Source organism: Lygodium microphyllum, chromosome 15 (assembly GCF_053477565.2).
Source record: "Lygodium microphyllum isolate KBCC chromosome 15, Lygodium_microphyllum_v1.1.10, whole genome shotgun sequence".
Lineage (NCBI taxonomy): Eukaryota > Viridiplantae > Streptophyta > Polypodiopsida > Schizaeales > Lygodiaceae > Lygodium > Lygodium microphyllum.
Window position 1 is genome coordinate 43,138,570 of NC_141149.1, and position 19,100 is coordinate 43,157,669.

The 19,100-nt window shown below is 39.5% G+C and overlaps 1 pseudogene; it reads left to right on the forward strand.

The window, feature by feature from the left end:
- The first annotated feature begins 10,469 nt into the window (after positions 1-10,469).
- LOC148024462 (uncharacterized) lies at positions 10,470-11,157 on the forward strand (annotated as a pseudogene).
- Positions 11,158-19,100: the final 7,943 nt, after the last annotated feature.

A 19,100-nucleotide genomic window follows, 5' to 3' on the forward strand; every position in this document is an offset into this window, starting at 1 on the left:
CAACCTAGAGAAAACACCTAGACAAACTTCGAGTAGTCTTTGAATGGTGTCGCCTATATCGTCTCTCTCTGAATCCCTTAAAGTGCCAGTTCTGAGTAAAGCACAGATGCATCCTAGGGCACGTAGTGTCGAAAAACGGCATTGCCACAGACTTTTTGAAAGTTAGGATCATTATTGATCTTCCACCCCCAACCAACTATAAGGGAGTTCAATGCTTCTTAGGAAATACAGGGTATTATCGGTGGTTTGTGCTGAATTATGCATTGATTGCTATACCTTTGTACAAATTGTTGATTATATTCGAATGGACTGAAGAATTCCAACACGCATATGAGGAATTGAAAAATTCCCTAACCACAGCACCGATTCTATGAGCCCTAGATTGGACCATTACCTTCCATGTGCATATTGATGCTTCGAAATTTGTTGTGGGGGTAGTGTTGTGCCAACCTAGTGAATACAATCTTGACTATCTTGTGAGCTTTGCTAGCAGACAAACCCTGAGACCGAGACAAACTACTCGACGATAGAAAGAGAAGGCCTGGCCATGGTATTTGCCGTGAAGAAATTTCGGTATTATTTATTAGACATGCCTTTCACTTTCTTTGTGGACCATCAAGCCTTGCTATGTTTACTAAACAAACCTTGTGCTATAGGACACATAGCTTGATGGCTCCTTCTACTTTTAGAATTCAACTTCTCAATGGTACTCATCCCCATGGGAGAGGCCTCTAAACAAGGCATCACTAATGAGTTGCCAAATGCACACTTGTTTAGCCTATCCAGGAGAGAGATTTATTTTGAGCCGACTTGATGCCATATTGGGTAGGCAACATAGTCCACATTCTTGAGCATAGACTACCTAAACAACCAATAGAGAGAGCCCGACTTAGACAACTTATCCTCAAGATCCAACTCTATCAGTTGTTGATAATACGCTAGCTATATAGGCTAGGGCAAGATGGATTGATGCATAGATGCATAAGCATGAGATGCACGATGCACTCTCAGAGGTGCACAGTGGAATCGCTAGAGGACACTTTAGCGGAGATATGACAGTCTGTAAGGTACTTTAGTCTCAACTGTGGTGGCCCACACGTTTTCACAATGTGACATGATTCATTAAGCACTCTGATGAGTGTTAGCGGACAAAGGTCCCAATTCGCAAGGATCAGATGGAACTAACCCCAATAATTGCATGACAATCCTTTGAAAAATGGGGAATTGACTTCATACGACCCATTAGTCTTATGCACAATACTTGCAAGCCAAGTACATCATTATAGCCATTGACTATCTAACAAAATGGGTAGAATCAAAAGCTACGAGAAAGAATGATGCTAGAACGGCTACCAAGTTCCTATGGGAGTAGGTAATCTCACGATTTGGCTGCCCCATCGAACTGGTTAGTGACCAAGGCACACACTTCATTAATAAAGTAATTGTGCATCTTCTATCCACCTTTCTAATTATCCATCGGAAATCCTTGCCATACTACCCTCAAGAAAACAGCCAAGAAAAATCCACAAATAAAATTCTAGTAAACGTCCAACCAAGGTAGTCTCTGCTTCGCTCAGTGACTAGGATAACAAGTTGATGGCAGCCTTGTGGGCTTACCGCACAGCCTATAAAATGGCTATAGGCCAAACGCCTTTTAGGTTGACCTATGGAATTGAAGCAATTCTACCTGTAGAGTTCTGTGTTCTAGCCTGAGAATCACACTTCACGAACGATAGGAAGGGAAAGAGGCATGGACAGAACGTCTAGTTAAACTCGAACGCCTCTCGGAAACTCGACTTCTAGCTATCCATGTGCTCATATGCAAGAAAGCACGACGCATAAGATGGTTTGACAAGCATGCCAAGCATCACAACATCAATAGGGAGACTTAGTGCTTTTGTACTCCGTTAAGGGGCATAAATAGAAAATGAAGTTTAAAGGTCTAGGGCCTTTCAAGGTTTGTGCCATCAGCCGAACTAATAATGTCGAACTCGAGACTCTAGAAGGCGAGGGCATAGGCTTCTTCAATGGCAATAGCATCAAGAAGTACTACCCTCCCACGCATCCTCTGCATGAACCACCAACATTAGAACCCCCTGTCAAGGTATGAGTAGCCATAATCATGAAGAATGATGATGAAAATGAGGAAGCTGTAGAACTGCTTACCTCTACATCATGATCACTGCCAAGCAGACATGCACTTTCAACGCCTTGATTGATGAGGGAGCAGACTTCAATGTCTTAATCCATGATCATTGGACCCACATTGGCAAACCACAATTATAGCCCACTACCGCCAAACTACGCCCATATGGGGTACCGATCATATGCACTCCTAGGGAAGTGCAGGACCGCAGTTTCTATCGAGTCTGAGAGCATACCAATGATCTTTTATGTGTTTCCAAACACTAAAGATGCATGCACGGAGTCATTGCTAGCTAGAACCTTTAAAAAGCAAGCTCATTGCAATGTCAATTATGAGTTGTAGCATATCCACCTAGACATTGGCAATGTCCGCAGCATAGTAGTAGCTTTCAGTAAGGGATGTGCAACTCCTACGAGATTCGTAAAGTCATCGATAGAAATACCTGCAACTAAGTCTAAGGAGGGAGGTTGTGACTTCTTACAACCTGCTAAGCCTCTATGCCAGCAACCTACTAAGGCCAAAGCAGATGCCCATGAACCCTAGCTCATATGGGTACCTAAACATCAGAGCTTGCCACCGAGGAGCAATCGGCCATACTTTCACAAGGCTAAGAACACAACCTTAAAACCTAGGGGGCCAAGACAAAGCTATAGACAGCAACGTACGATCAAGTCGTGATGGGTTCCTAAGACCCTATTGTAAGCACAAGGCTATTATGAGGGTAATGCATGGATATGGACAGCAATGTATGGTCAAGCCGTGATGGGTTCCTAAGACCCTATTGTAAGTGCAAGGCTATTATGAGGGTAATGCATGGATATAGACAGCGACGTACGATCAAGCCGTGATGGGTTCCTAAGACCCTATTGTAAGCACAAGGCTATTATGAGGGTAATGCATGGATATGGATCCCTAAGGCTAAAATAGCCAAAGGCACTAATCAAATGCCGCCCTCACGCTTAACCATACCCAACCATACAATGTGTCAAGGCCTAAAGCCGCATAAGCCTCAAGACACTAAGCCCATAGACTCACAACTAATTATGCCCATGAAGACCCGACCAAGTCTATCAACCCAAATTTCAGCCTGATACTCCAAAACCAGTACCACCTAACTATACCAAGACTCAAGAAGCCGCATCCACAAGTAGCAGTGCCCCATTATCAGTCCATTCCCAGTTCGTTGTGCAACGGACCCAACCGCAATCTAAAGAAAAATCAAAATCATAACCATCTGTTGTTGCCAAACTCTCTAGTTTTGTCAACCCCAACCACTTGCAGGCCTTAGACCCTCCTATGAGCAGAAATCGTTCTTGACACTAGCCACAGATCTAATCGAAGACATAGGGGATGATGTGATTCCTTGCCTTAGATGCTTAGATGCCACATTCATATCACTGGCTCTGAGCTATGATTGCTTGGACGTGGACCTATTGCAAGAGCCCTTAGCAACCGAAGTCCGTATGATGCCTTATTCAAATTTGCATTCATCAAAGTATCCCACTCAACTGTAGAGTTTCTCAGTAGTGCGATATCTAAAGAGCAAGCCATCAACAACCAACATCTCTTTATGTCATACAATAAGCAAGCTACTTCTGCTATCACTGACCAAGAAATCAAGGAGTTGAAATAGCTTGCTGAAACCGAATCCCCGTTCTTATGGAACTGGTACGCTCTTCGATTGCAATGGAAACTCACAGGATGCCAAATAATGACCAACGATGAGTAGTGATGCGCAATCAAGACATCGGAGTATGACCCAACTTATGTCACTCCAACCTCCTATAGGGTGTTAACAGCTATTTGTGGCCAACCCATGGAAGAGCACATCAAAGGGCACCCTTACCTTGATTGCCTCGTGACTGAGGAAGAGTTACATATTGCTAGCCGTGTCGATTTCGGTGACTTCCTAATAGATTTCCTTACTTACATCACACACGTAGGCAGCCGACCCTTCGATCTGGACTGCGAAGCTTTGTTGGAGTACAATCCAAACTTCTATGCTTGGCTCATGTAAAGGTAAATACTCGATCCATATGTGGAATGCCATTGGCCCACTAACCCTCAATCCTAGGAAGGATTCTTCTCAAATCCGGAAGGGGAGGGGGTAAGGTGAGTCAAATCAACACCAATCAAAATCAAGCAAACAAATAAACACATAAGAAAAAACACACCGTTGTGAAAGCCTCAATCTACACTTAAACATAGAAAGGAAAGAAGCATGTTAACTTGTGATTGAGAAAAAATGTCACAAAATTTTTGAAATAAAGGGTGAAATTTCTGAAAGGAAAGTTTATTTTGGAGCTTAAATGTTTTCATTCAACAAACATGAAGTCTTTTTTTCAACAAATAATTGTTTTGAAAGCACTAATGGGAATCATGGGTCATGACAGGAACAAAAGATCTCGTAGCAAGATCATGCTCACACTGACTCCCTTTCACGAAGGAGGAGAGGACATAGTATGGCATCAACTCAAAAAAATGTTCTCATAATTAGTTGAAATTCTACAGTATCCGCAACCTCCAAGAGGTGGTAGCTAAGGAGGAGGCTGCAAGGAGAGTGGTGGAACAGTGTAACCTCTTGAAGTACCTGGAGAAGTTTGCATAGGAGCCTGACCACACAAAGTGTGTGGAATTTCTGAGAATATACAACCCCGATCAAGAATGCAGAACAGTGACTATGGGAAGAGGGGAGAATGCTAAACAGGTGCAGGTGCCATTGAACCAGGCCTCGGTGGAGAAGGCATTGGGATTGGAACCTAAGGTGGAGAAGAAACATAAGAGAGATGTGTATGCTATACTAAATATGAAGAGGGAGGATGTTTTGATAAACAATGGCATCAACATATAGGATATCCCTGATGCTGAAGCTCACATATGCAAGAAAAATTGGTGCACTCACTCTTTCCAACCAATGTTATAACTCCCTCATGCACCAAATCAGTGTGCCTGTGTTGGAGAATGTGGTAGCCTACACCTTGGATGAGGTAGACTAGAACTTCTACATGCCTAAGACTATAGACTAAGCAGCCAAAGCACTAACCCTGGGCAGTAGATGACACACGAAGAGTCCCCAGCCTCTAAAGGTACCAAGAGAAAGAAAACTTCCTCAAAAGCCTCTTTCATCAGATATGGAAGTGTGTTGACAACCATCATCCAGGAGGCTGTAAAAGAAGCTCAGCAAGGAGAAGAAGGAGAGGATGAGACTCCAGATAGGTCGCCGATCCACCAGGAGAAAGAGCCATCAAGCAACAGGACAGAAATTGAGACAGAGAAGGAGGATCAAGAGGCTCAATCCAGAAGGAAAAAAGCAAAGAAGCCCACTAAAAAGACAACTCAAAAGAAGAAATGGGATGAGGGCAGAAAGAAGGAAAAAGAAGATCTAGAGGGAGCCAAAAGGGAATCCCTAAGAGAGGCTAAAGAGAGGCTAAAGAGAGGAAGAAGAAGGAGAAGGAATAAGCTGAAAAGCTAGGAGAAGAATCAAGGATAACAGAGGAAGAGAGAGAGAGAAGAGTTACAGAAAAGGAGGCAAAGTTGAGGACAAAGGAGGAGGAAGACATGGCCGAAGCAACTCGCCGGTCAATAGAACAGCAAAGCTGACTCGATGACCTAGGGGCTTTAAGTCTGCCTAGGGATGAGGGACTTGGCTCAAGCACTCATGTACTCAAATTCATACCACATGTGGTCATCACAGGCAAGGGAAAGGCTCCCATCCATCCCATCCCGCCCCTCTTGGTGCCCGCCAACAAAGCAACCACTCTCACTCCAAGGATCTCGACCGGTGCCAATGTAAATAATTTTGTGGCTTGGATGCAGTACTTCATTAATAAGGAACTGGGCCAAGGAAAGATTGTGGAGACTACGACCACTGGGCATAAAAGACCGGCCACAGATGCTGAGTCTAGATAGGATTCAAAACTCCAAAAGGTGGAAGCTTCAACCACTCAAATCCCTACTATTATGACACCACCAGCAAACTATGATGAATATGTTGCTAAACTGCTCTCTCAGCTAGAGAAAGCAAAGGAGGAAAGAAAGATAGCGATGGTCGAGTTAGAAGCAAAAAAGGAGTCGGTGGCAACCTTCCAACTTGAAAAGATGAGACAAATAGCTATGCAAAAAAAGGAGATCTTTGATCTAAAACAAGAACTAAAGGGCAAAGATGACAAGGAGGAAAGCTGCCGGCAAACAGATCAAAGATGAAAATCAAGAGCTAGTGAATATGCATAGAAAATATAAACTTTTAATCATGCAACATGAGGATTTGGTAGCAAAAATAGATCGGATCGAACGAGACATGGCAGAGTTTTCCGCAAGGGAAGAAGAAAGGAAGCAAGAAGAGGAGCAACACCACAGAGAGATGGAAACCATAACCAAAAAGTTTAGCCTTGAAAGAAAAGAGAAGGAGAGAATGATCAGGGAATGGGAAGACAAGGAGCAGAGACTCATGGCCCTAGTACAAAGACAAGGAGAAACTATGGACGAGATGAAAAAGAGATCGAAGAGTAGACAGGCCAAAATGAACGAAGAGTGAAGACCTTGGTGCATCGCCTAGCTCTCGTGGAAAAAGAGAAAGTCCTAGTAGAAAGTAGAGCAAAGGCAGTCTAAGTGGGCTTCAATACTCAACAATGAGATTTCCTGAATACTCTAATGGATGCCACTCACACGAAGGAAGGGGAGTCCCTTGAGGTGGTAAAGAAGAAGATGAGCATAGCATGCAGAGCTCTACAAGCACTGCTACACATGCCACCACAACCCATTGCAGTTGGGTTGAGCCTTGATGAACAACACAAGTGTTGTCCGGCCTAACCCCCTAGGAGATTGATGCACTAGGGTTTGTAGAGGAGGTACAGCAAGAAGATCGCCAAAGGGGTGAAGCTCAACTACAATTTGACAAGAGCATATTCGAAGAAGAAGTGATCCCACAATCCCCTTCGCCCCACTCTAAAAAATAGCAGTAATCAACAAACACATCCATGCAAAGAAAAACCACCTTGAGGGAAAAGAGAAAGAAAATGGTGGAAGAAGCCAAATAGAGATTGAGGGCCAAACCTATGGCATAGCCATCTGCACCTCTTCCACCATGCCTAGGTGACCTGTTGGCCAGCTTCCATGCAAAACTCATAGTCTAAGAGAGATAAGAAAAAGAGAAAAAACATTTTAACTTCAGGTTCCTCCTCCCCAACGACATGCACAGAGTCCTTCCTCTTAAAGTAGTGGAAGAGGTGTTTGGCGTTGTTGGAAGCCGCTAGGCCAACAATGGCTGGAAGAAAGAGAGAAGAATCCCAGCCTCTAGGGCACCGAGGATGTGGAGTATTGGCAAAGTAAGGTTTTTGAAGTGCCTCGATTTGTGCCCGGATACGATTGCCAGCCACTATGGCGGAGACGCATTTGCAACGACAATGTGTTCTCCTAGATGGCTTTTTGTAATACCATCCCCTCTGAGAGAAAGAACCCCACCTTCATGGCATATCCTCGTAGGGTAGGAGTACATTTTGATACAAACATCCATGGTCACTACAACTTCTCCATCATATATAACCCACGTACTACTATCTTAGCACAAGCCCTCACTTTCACCTCGGACAGCCTAGATGCTACCATGACCCGCTTCATTGTTGACTTCTCCTCCTGTCCCGATTCCCACCTTCATTACCATATGCAACTACCTTAGGCTATTAAAAATCTTACTTAATCAGGATCCCACCTTGGCAAAACGTGGTCTCCCCCCACTCTTTCTTGATCCTAACGCCATGGATAGCTGCGCAATGACGCGCCTAATTATGCAAGCCATCCTTCTACCTTCCTTCTCCCTACCTATTCTCAAGTATATGAGTGACAGCTAATTCACCCACTGTAACCACCTATTCCTCTCCACCACCTCTCTCCATATCCACTTGAACCTTAAGGGTTACATGCAAAGCTAGATATTTTTAAGTCACTCCATTAAATCCCTTCCCCACCACATTTTGATGCTGATAACTAACAATTAGCTACTGTCCGAATCATGTAACTCAACAAGAAAAAAAAAAGACAGAAGAAAAGAAAATAAAATTTAAGAAAAGAAAAAATAAGGCCAAACACAAAGACAACAAACAAATAACAATGAAAGGAGCACATGACACATCCAAACACAATTCGTGGCACATAGCTCACAGTCATTGCACACCTAAGGGTGCTCAAATTAGGCACGTCCAGTGGCCTCGATCAGCCGGGCTCCGTTCCTAACCCCCTAGCACTTTTTGACTCCCCAGTTCATGCTTAGGGCACCTCAAGGGCAGGACACACCTAGGGAGGTAACACTCACCTATGGTTAGACCTGTCACCCTAAGCTACACACACCGCACCTCCCTTCATACAAACAAGGTTCTCAAGTGTGAGACATCACCCACGCTTTCCTGTGGTTAGACCTAGCTCCCCATTCCACCAGTATGAGCACAGAGCATGCACAGTGAGGTAGAGCACTTCCTCCTTTTAGGTACAACAAGATGCTGCAAACCACCAACTTCGAAGACCCCCATCATCCACTCGACATACCTAATTGGGTTCTCCATCCAAATCATTACCAAAGCTTCCCAATCAATGAAGTCCACATGTGGCCTATCATCACCCCACCAGCCACTTGCTCAAATCCCACCCTTCCACAACAAAGAGCTCAAAGTGCCATGTGACTAGCACCGGTCTCAGAGGGGGGTAATGTTAACTTCAATTTGAGATGGCGGAAATATAAAGCAAAGAGTAGGAAAATGACAGAAACATTGCAAAGGTGCAGAGGCGGCCCCTAAAGCTAAGCTGAGGCAAAAAGTGAAACTTTAAATGGAAGACACCTCAAAAAACTCTAAAAACTCTTGTTTGGGGACCAGGGCATAGCATGCACCATCTACCTCCCGTAAAATAGGGGAGAGAACTCAAGAAGCCTCTACTTGCATGTGGCATATGTCAAATGCACTTCATAAAAGCCTCTGGAGGCAAAGTACACTCCCTCCACAAAACATCCTCCAAGAATAGACTTAATCCACTGTGCAACATCACTGGCCGCACGGATTCTGCCCAGAAAAAATATTATTACCGTAGTTTGAGATAGCTTCTCCCTCCTATGCCATTTGTAAAAGAAAAGACAGGTGTAGGCTTAATGCATGAGGCAAGAAGAGGGAAATAGGAAAAAGGACCTTGCCACAATGGCTGGTCATGTAAAAAGGGATGGGTGCCCATGGGATTTTAGGGCTTGTATATAAAGTTCAAAAAGTGAATGGAAGCTCATTCTTTGGTGTGTGGCTAACAAGAGTCCTCTCTTCTTCACTTCTGCCCTTCACCTTGCTTATGTGTGTGCTCTTGAGAGAGGGAGTGTGAGAGTGTGAGAGAGTGAGTGTGTGGGAGTGAGGGATCAAGAGGGTGAAGCTCTTCACCATCTCCTCTTCTATTCTTCTCTTCTCTTCTCTTCTCTTTTCTCATGCATGCGGCTATGGTGGATGGAGCTTGATGGAGGAGGCTTGAGGATGCTTGAGCTAGCATCTAGGATCGTGGAGTTACCGGTGCGTGCGAGGGAGGAGGAAACTCATTTCGGCATTGCGGTAAGCTCACTACACATGTAGGTTCGAAGGCGTGTCGGCTATGTGAGAGATAGCCATTAGAGCTCTCTTGAAACACTTGAAATAATAAGCTCACTACACGTGTAGGTTCGAAGGCGCATCGGCTATGTGAGAGATAGCCATTAGAGCTCTCTTGAAACACTTGAAACAATAAGCGATCCGTGGGTCTTGGCGGTTGAGCATGAGCTCCCTTTATAAATGATATCAAAAACCCTCACACAACCAATGCAAACATTCCTAACCATTAGCTCTCCCATTCACCTTACTCTCTCTCCCTTGGGTTACTAATGAGAGAATTTCCTAGTGTGTCATGTCAAGCTACACATGCTCAATTAGATACTCACTTAGGTGTGCATCCTACTAAATTTTGTTACATATAGTTGGAGAGGGCCTCCAAGTACATGATGAAGGTGCAATATGTGCTTCATCCTCTTTTGGTGTGGATCATGAGAGGAATTGAGAAAGCCTTCGTGAGCATCCTTTACCAAAGATTAGCAAGGAGTTCAAAGAGCATCGAGATATCATGGGTTTTCTACATGTACCATTGTAAAGCGGGACTATGATGGTACACAAAGAAAAAGGTGTTTGCCTAATTTGGAAGGCAAGAAAGCTTTTTCTACAGTGCTCATAGGGCTAACAACAGAAGGTTCCATATGTTTTAGAAAGTTTCAATACTTGCAAAGGAAGGAACAGTGACACGTTGGTAATGTTCAAAAGACTTGAAGGAAAGTGGTATGATTGAAGATGATGAAGAGATTTCGGGAGCTTTTGAAGAAGTTTATTTTGTTGATACCATTGGAGAGCTTGCAACCATAGTTGATTCAAACCTAGAGAAAGGTAATGAAGTTGTGAAAGTATGTTCAATGGACATGTACAAAGTGATTGAAGGCTTCAAACAAGACGTGTTCCAAAGCAAGTGAAGGGCCAAAAGTGTGTGTGAAGACCAAATACAAAACTATTACTAAAAAGGTAAAACTTGTTGCTCAACCTCTACCTTCTAATAGCAAAGAAAGTATGAATCAAACCTCTCAACATCCAAACCTACGAGATCCACAAAGAATTGGGCATACATTAACACTCGATACTTTAAAGGAATTGAAGATTAGATGCAAGGGATTTCTTACACTAGATGAGAAAAAGTGATTCTAGGAGATGCTATCAAAACATGGTAAGGCCTTTGCTTTTCAACCGCATGAAATTGGATGTGTGGATCCTAGTGTTGTTGCTCCATTGGTTATTTTCACTGTGCCTCATCTGCCTTCAAGCTTGAGACCTATTCTTGTTCCTAAGGCTCACTTACCAAAGTTGATTGAGTTGTTGAATGAAAATATTAGGATGGGTATTTTGGAGCCCTCTTGTGCTCCATATTCAAATAAGTGGTTCACAATGCTGAAGAAGAATGGAGATTTGAGGTTTATATAACATATGTGAATCTCTTGTATCAAGAAGGGGATATCCAAAGTCCTAACATTGAGCATGTGGTGCCTAACATTTTGGTTCCATTGCCAAGACCTTGGACACTTCAATTGCAAAATTGCTGGCATGGTTCATTGTTGAGGAATAGGAGGGGATACTCTTGTCAAGTATGAAATTCTTTCAATTAGTTAGATTTGTGTCTCATGCTTAAACACATATTTAGATTTCACATAGAGATTTTTATTTCATTTGTTTATGATTTAGATTAATGGTAGGATTCTCCAGATGGTAGTTTAAATTTTTTTTCTCTCTCAAGTTTGCAAAAAATCATCATAGATCATAAATGATCAACTTGAAGTTGAGAGGAATGGAGGCACCTCATGTAGAATAAGTCTTGAAAAGACTTAGTTTTTTTTATTTTTTTTGGTATTTTTATTAATATAAATAAATAAATGGATAAAAGCATTGATGCTGATTTTAGAAACTTCTCTCCCTCTTTAACACCTTCTTCTTCTTCATGTTTACATCATCTTTTTCGTCTTCTTCATTATTATCATCACTAGTATCTTCATGGTGCCAACCATAGCAAGATGGGTAGCAACACCTCATCTTCATCATCATCTTCTTCTAATACCTGCAGTTGCTACTCATGATTAGCCTCATCATTATTACCACCATGTACGTACTACAAGAGAGAGGAGCTCTCACCAAAGCACATTATGGCTACACAATATGTATGCTCATAAAAGCATATAGTTTGTGCATTAATTATATTGGTAGAGGGGGGTATAGTGTATGACTAGGAGAGACTCTCTCCACAATCTCATGAGTGACTCTCCCCCTTGAGGGGTTACATACATACATACATACATACATACATACATACATATATAATGTGTGTTCAAGGCCAATTAATAAATATCCTTATTTGTGAATTTTTCATGAATAAAACACAACCCTTTTTTATTCAACTTGTAATTAATCTCTTTATATGGCATCCTTCTGTATGTAAAAAATGAGTTTTTAAAACCTCTTATTTTGAATTCAAGTGATACATATATATATTCATGAGTGACCCCCCCCCCCCAACTCTCTCTCCTCCTAGTGGGGTAAGAGTACATAGGGGAAGAAGGAGAAGGGGAATTGTTGATCCTAGATTGATAGAGCATGTGTGGTATTATGAGTCCAAGTTATTCTCTAAGAGTTGTTCTTTTCTTTATTCATGAGTGTGAGGAAGAGGATCTGTGTTTGTTGGTGAATGAAGGAAATTAAAGCCATATGTGTATACCTCCATCTTCCCTCAATTGGTGCATTAAATGGTCTTGAAAGGCCCATGTATTAAAAATGAAGATTTTTAAAATAAAGCCACTTATTTTAGGTCTTTGTGTCTGCTCTATGCACCCTTTTTCTTTAAGTGCATCATGCCCTCTCTGTATGTACTCTTGGAAAATTTTTACTCGATTTATCTTGTTTTCTTTGAAGAAAAGGGTCTACCTCCTCTCTATGCGAACCTCTCCTTTTGGTGAGCACTCATATGCATCACCTGTTAACTGATTGTGGGTAGGAAGCATTAGCTTCAACCTCTTGCATACTCAATTATCCAACCTATTGGGAAGGGCAGATTGGAAGGAGTGCCAAGACAAGGAGGAGGGTTTGATGCACTATTGTCACACCCAGGTGCACAAGGGCACACATTCAATGGAAAGAAAGCCTATTCAATGCAAACAACCAAGAATGTAGAACTCCACTTAAGAAACCAACACCCAAAGGAAAAGTTTTTGGTTTTATCCCTAGGGAATTATGATTGTCTCATAGGAATAGATTGGCTAGTCCCTAATTTGTCAAGTATTCACTGTGGAAAATGGAAAATCACATTTAATAGCAATGAAGCAACTTGAGTCCAGGCTCATGGAAAGGCAGGAAAACTTAGTCTGTATTTAGCCAAAGATACTTGACTAATTAAGGGTATAAGGAGAGAGCTACCAATCTATTTGATCAAGCTAAATAAGATAGAACCATCCTCAAACCCCCAAGATTCTTCATGCTTAAGTGAATACGTCAATGTGTTTCTTGAAGATCTAACAAAGTTATCTCCTAGTTAAGAAGTAGATCATGAGAGAGTTAACCCTAGGAACTGAACCAATTTCACAAAAAGACATGATAAAATATATATTCACAATGCCTTCAAACTAAAGGAAAAACTCAAGAAAATGTTAGAAAAATAGTTTATCTAACCTAGCAACTCACCTTGGGATACCCCCATACTCTTCCAAAAGAAAGAAGATGGAATGCTAAGGCTCTCCATTAATAATCATGGATAGAATTAGGTAACCATCAATAAAAAATATCCTATCCCTTGAATTAATGAGTTTCTTAATAGAATTCAAGGAGAAATTTTTTTTTTAAGATTTATTTAAGATTAGGATATTGCCAAATCCGAATTAAAGATGAGGATACCCCAAAGAGTGCTTTCAACACTAGGTATAACCATTTTGAGTTCATAATTATGTCCTTTTGTTTAACTAATACTTTATCTACTTTTGACATATTAGGACAAGGCATTTATACACCTTATCTTAGCAAATTCATTCTTGTATTCTTTGAGGATCTCCTAGATTATTCCAAGGAAGAAAAAGACCATCCATGCCATCTCCAAATCATCCTAGAAACCTTGAGGATGAATAAGGTCAATGCAAAATGAAGGAAATGTGCCTTCTTAAAAAAGAAACCATCCAATCCACTTCATTGTCTTGACCAAAGAAATCTCAATCCATCTAACCAAATTGAAGGATGTCCACGATTGGCCCCCTCCACATGCTGTTTAAGAAATCAAAGGATTCCTAGGGCTCATAGGATGGTACTACATCTTCATCAAAGACTATTTTCTCATCATTGCGCCCTTGATTGAAGTCCTCAAGAAGTAGACCAAGATATTGTAGATTCTTAAGAAGTAAGAGAACTTCAAGAAGCTAAAGGTCTATCTTACTACCGCCCTAGTATTCAAGCTTCTTAACTTCCCTAAAGAATTTAAAGTTGTCTCACTTATGCAAGCATTGTAGTCGTGGGTTGCATACTTTGCCTACTCATCTAAAAACTCAAACCATACAAGAAAAATTTTCTACTCATGAATTGGAGCTTTATGCAATTATTCATACTCTCAAACTCTGGCACCACTATCTACTTGGTCATAGATTCACACTTATCAACACTGATCACATAAGAGCTTTAAATGGAGTTTCACTCAACCGAATCTTAACATGAGGCAAAGAAAATGGATTGAAGTCCTACAAGATTTTGACTTTAAGATCAAATACCTCCCTAGGGAAAACATAATGGTGGGGCTGATGCTCTTTGTTGAAAAGCCTTCTTGGATACCCTAATAATTGAATATCCTTCAATACAAGGTAGCCTTGCAAGTCTCATCTCAACGCCTAGCAATCCCATTCTTAATGCACTTGTTGCTACTAAAGCCCACAATGATCCAAAATACCTAGAGATCAAAGGAATTATGAGAAATTGAGAAGAAGGTTGCAAAAGATAAAGACAAGTTGAAGAACTATCTTCTTTAAGATGAGCTAATATGCTATTAGCAGAGGCTTGATGTATCCCAAAGTTGGGAATTGAAGAAGAAACTATTGTGGAAACACAACAACCCTATGGTGGCTAGACATCCATGTTATACTAACTACACCCTCTTGATACTTCTCAAATGAGGTTGGAATATATTAGCATGGACGTTATAGTTGGACTTTTTATTGTGAAATGAGAGTATGATTCTATCTTGGTGATTGTGGATATGCTTACTAAAGTAGCTCAAGTTATCTTTGTCAAATCAACTCACAAGGCTTCAAACATCGCAAGGATATTCATGAAGAAAATGTTAGGACTACATGGACTCTCAAAAAGGATCATTGATGATCATGATACTCTTTTTACCTCTAAATTTTAGACTAGTCTCTTTTAGGCCATCAAGACCCATCTATATTCTTAAGAGCCTATTATAGTAGGAAACCAAAGAGGTGGATTAAATACCTTCCATTGGTGGAATATGCATATAATGCATCATTCAAACAAAGCATGGGCATGGATGACAACATTCCAAGCATTATACACGTAAGAGTGCTTATCTCCTCTAAACTTCTTAGATCCCACCATAAAGGTTAAAACCTCCAAAAGGATGGTAGATTACATATAGGAGCAAGTCAAGACAATCTATCAATATATAGAGGTAGCCTAGGACCCGGCAGAAAGCCTACACGGACCCAAAGAGGGCATATCGAATCTTTAAGAAAGACAACATGATATTTCTAAGGGTTCAACATAAAAAATGTTCCTTACCTATTGGAAAATTCAAGAAGCTCGGTCTCAGATATTGCTAGTTGTACAAAATCATAACGTGCCTTGGGACACATGCATACAAGCTAGCTCTACCTCCTCACCTAAAAATCCACAATGTATTCCATGTAAGCTTTCTAAAATCCTATGTCCCCAATCCCGAACATATCCTTGATGACAAACAAATCATAAAGCCAACTCAAGGAGTTCCAAAGCTCCAACTAGAGAGAATTTTGGAGATTTGGGAAACGCATTAAGAAATCACACCTTACGAGAATACCTAATCCAATTGAAGGATTTCTTAAAAGAAGATGCAGCCTAGATAAAACAATCAATTTTCCAAAGAGATCATCTGAGTTTCTCTCCAAATAAGGACATCTCGATTTCTCTAAGGAAACGAGAATATAACATACCCAACTTTTTAAAGCAATTCTGCCTGATTGTCTCTATTTTTACCTCCTCTCTTACTTCTCAAAGAATTTTCACATTTATCTATGTTTTTATTTTCTTGTAGAAGCTCAACTTAATTTATGTTGTATTTAATTAGCTTAAATAATTTACTAAATTTTAATTATGCTTTTAAAAACTAAATTAAACTATTTTTATTTATCATAATTTTAATTTAACTTTATTATCAATTTTCTAAAATATTATATTTTATTTATTTATTTATTTTTATTAATTTCTTAATATATTAATAACTTTTTATCTTATTTTAAATTATTATAATTTTTATTTATTAATATTTATTACTTTTTGATAAAAAATTTATATTCTAATATTTGTAATATATTGTGAGTTTTATTCAATAGTTTAGTAAACTTTAATAAATTTTTTAAATTTATTAACTATATAAAATTTTCTTTGTATTAAGTACTTGTGTATTTGTGTATATCTAAGGACGGAAAAGAAAAAGAAAAAAAAAGAGAAAAAATGGACCTTACATTCAATTAGGGGAACAGAGATTAGGAGGAGAGTCCTTATTGGATGCACGTTGTGTTCCCCTGCTTTTTAGAATAAAGGTGTTGATTTCTTTTTTTTCGTAATGAAAGGTGTCTCTCTCTTTCTCCAATGAAAGTAAGTTTTTAATTACTAATCTAATTACTTGTATGCTTTATTTATTTTATTTAAATCTATTTTTAATTATTACTTAATTAACTATAATTTTAATCTAATTATATATGTTACTTTTTTTAACTTTAAATTATTAATTTTTAATACTTTGATATAATTATCATTGTATTTTTAATTTAGAAAGCTAATGATAATTTAAAAGTTAACAAATATAATATGAATTATAATTCCAATTTTTTAAGCATTTATACAATTAAAATTCAAATAATAAGAATTATTTATGGATTTTAAAAAATAAGAGAATATAATTGGGTCGTATCCACGAATGTATCCTTGGCATTTTGGTTGGTGGATGATCTTGCCATATCAACGTGTTTGCATAGGGCCATAATAAATAAGAAGGTTGTTAAAAAGAAGGGCTTCGAACATAGGGTACTGGCGCACAAACGTGTGCTATCGCCTTCTCGCAAAAAGTACCTCATCTCTAAATTATTCTCTCCTATTGACTCTCACTCTCACAAGAGCAGCCTCCTCTCAATTGTGAGTTGAATTTGTGAAGAGAGTGCACTCTTTTGAATAGTTTTTTGGAAAGAGCGGGGGAGGGGGGAAGGGGACACATCTCAGTTTGCAGGTCTCTTACGAAGGGGAGGGGCCCAAGGATTTGACTTTGTGGGTTGGGGGACGAGCATGTACTTGTAAGGGCTCTCTTCCTAAGTTTGAATGCTAAGGCCTTTTTTTCACTTTTTCTCTTGTTTTATTTTCTATTTCTTACACACACACACACACACACATACACACACATATACATATACACATGCATATACACACACAACTTTTTCAAGAAATACAAAGATATTTCCATAAATTAAAATAATTTGAAATTTTGTATTGAAACTTACTAAAATTGAGAATGAAATTTGTGTTATATTGACAAAGTTTGGGGCATAATAAACTTGTATAAATTATCAAAAAATTAAGAATAGCTCTTAATCAATTAAAATTTTGATAAAATAAGATTTAAATTTTTAGAAATTAAAATAAATTAAACCTTCAATAATATTTTTAGAACATAAATAATGAAAATAAATTAGAAATTTTTATTTAAAATATTTTAAACTAAAAATATTTATTTAGATAAAAGTATAATCAATCTAACTATTGTTAATTTTAAATATTTATAATAAAAATATAATAAAGTATATTTGACCAATTATATGGGAAAAAATCAGTTTGAGATTTTATGAGGAAATATCAACATATATAAACACAAAAATTCTTTGACAAGTGGATGAGGTAAAAATAGGGGTGGTCACATGCAGTTGATTGAAAAAGTTGGGCATCTTACAAGAAAGGTTGATTGAGTATGTTGAGAATCAGAGTTTGCAATAGTAGAATGTGTGCACAAGAGGGAGAGAAGAGCTCAAAGTACAAGAATGAAATCTTGCTTACTAAGTTGCTTAGAGTACAACTTGGGTACACTCTCTCTCGAATGATAGTGACCCATAGGCTGTTTATATAGCCCTTTGCCAGCTAGGGTTAGGGTTTTCCCTGCCCCTAGGGCTATTCACACTCATCTACCCTTATGCTCCCTTGCTTACAGTGGGTTTCTATGCCCATCTTCTAACACCCCCCCTCGATGCCAGGGTGGCATTGGATTACAAAGCATGTAAAAGATCCCCCCCTTTTTGGGATGCCTTTATAAATCAGGCTTACAAGGTTGTTTTAGGTAGATGATTTAAATAGTCAAAACAATCGATCTTCAGATGAATTGGAGACATAGTTGGCCACCAATTCTTTGGGTATTTCAGGAGTGTTGGGGCATTTACTTGTTATATGCCCTGTCTTCTTGCATTTGTTATATTTCATCTTCTCGGGATACTTCTTCCAGCAGTTGTTTACAAGATGTCCTTTTTTCTTACAGAAAGAACATTTAGTAAGAACTGTATGAACCAATACTTGTTCACGGGAATTTGAAGTTGCATGACTGTTGATGCTTTCTTTGTGGTTCCTCTTTTCTTCATCCAAACAGGATTGAATGGTACTTGCCAAAGTAGGATCTGGAATGTTGGTGAGAGTGGTTACAAGAGTAGGAAACACCTGTTTTACAGCTTTTAGGAGAATAGCAATAGCATCTTCTTCAAGTATTGGAGCTTGTACAGAAGCAAGCTGTGCCATAAGTCCCTTCATATGAGAAATGAATTTTCCCAAATCTTCTCCTGAACGATATTCCAAGCTAAAGAATTCAATTTTAAGGAAGATTTTAGTATTCTTGCCAATGGCTCCATAGAGCTTTTCAAGCTCATCCCATTTTTCTTTAGCAGTGTTTAGTTGATCAACATGATGAATCAGGGATTCATCTAAGTGTAGCATTATGATTGCTTGAGCACGTTGGTCTTCTTCTATATCAATCATATTTGCAGAGTTTATAACTCTACTACCTTGAATAAGAGGCCAATACCCTCTCTCCATCATTTTGTATTTTATAAGTACCTGCCATGGATAGAAATCCTTACCATCAAACTTTCGAATTTGAGGACGGA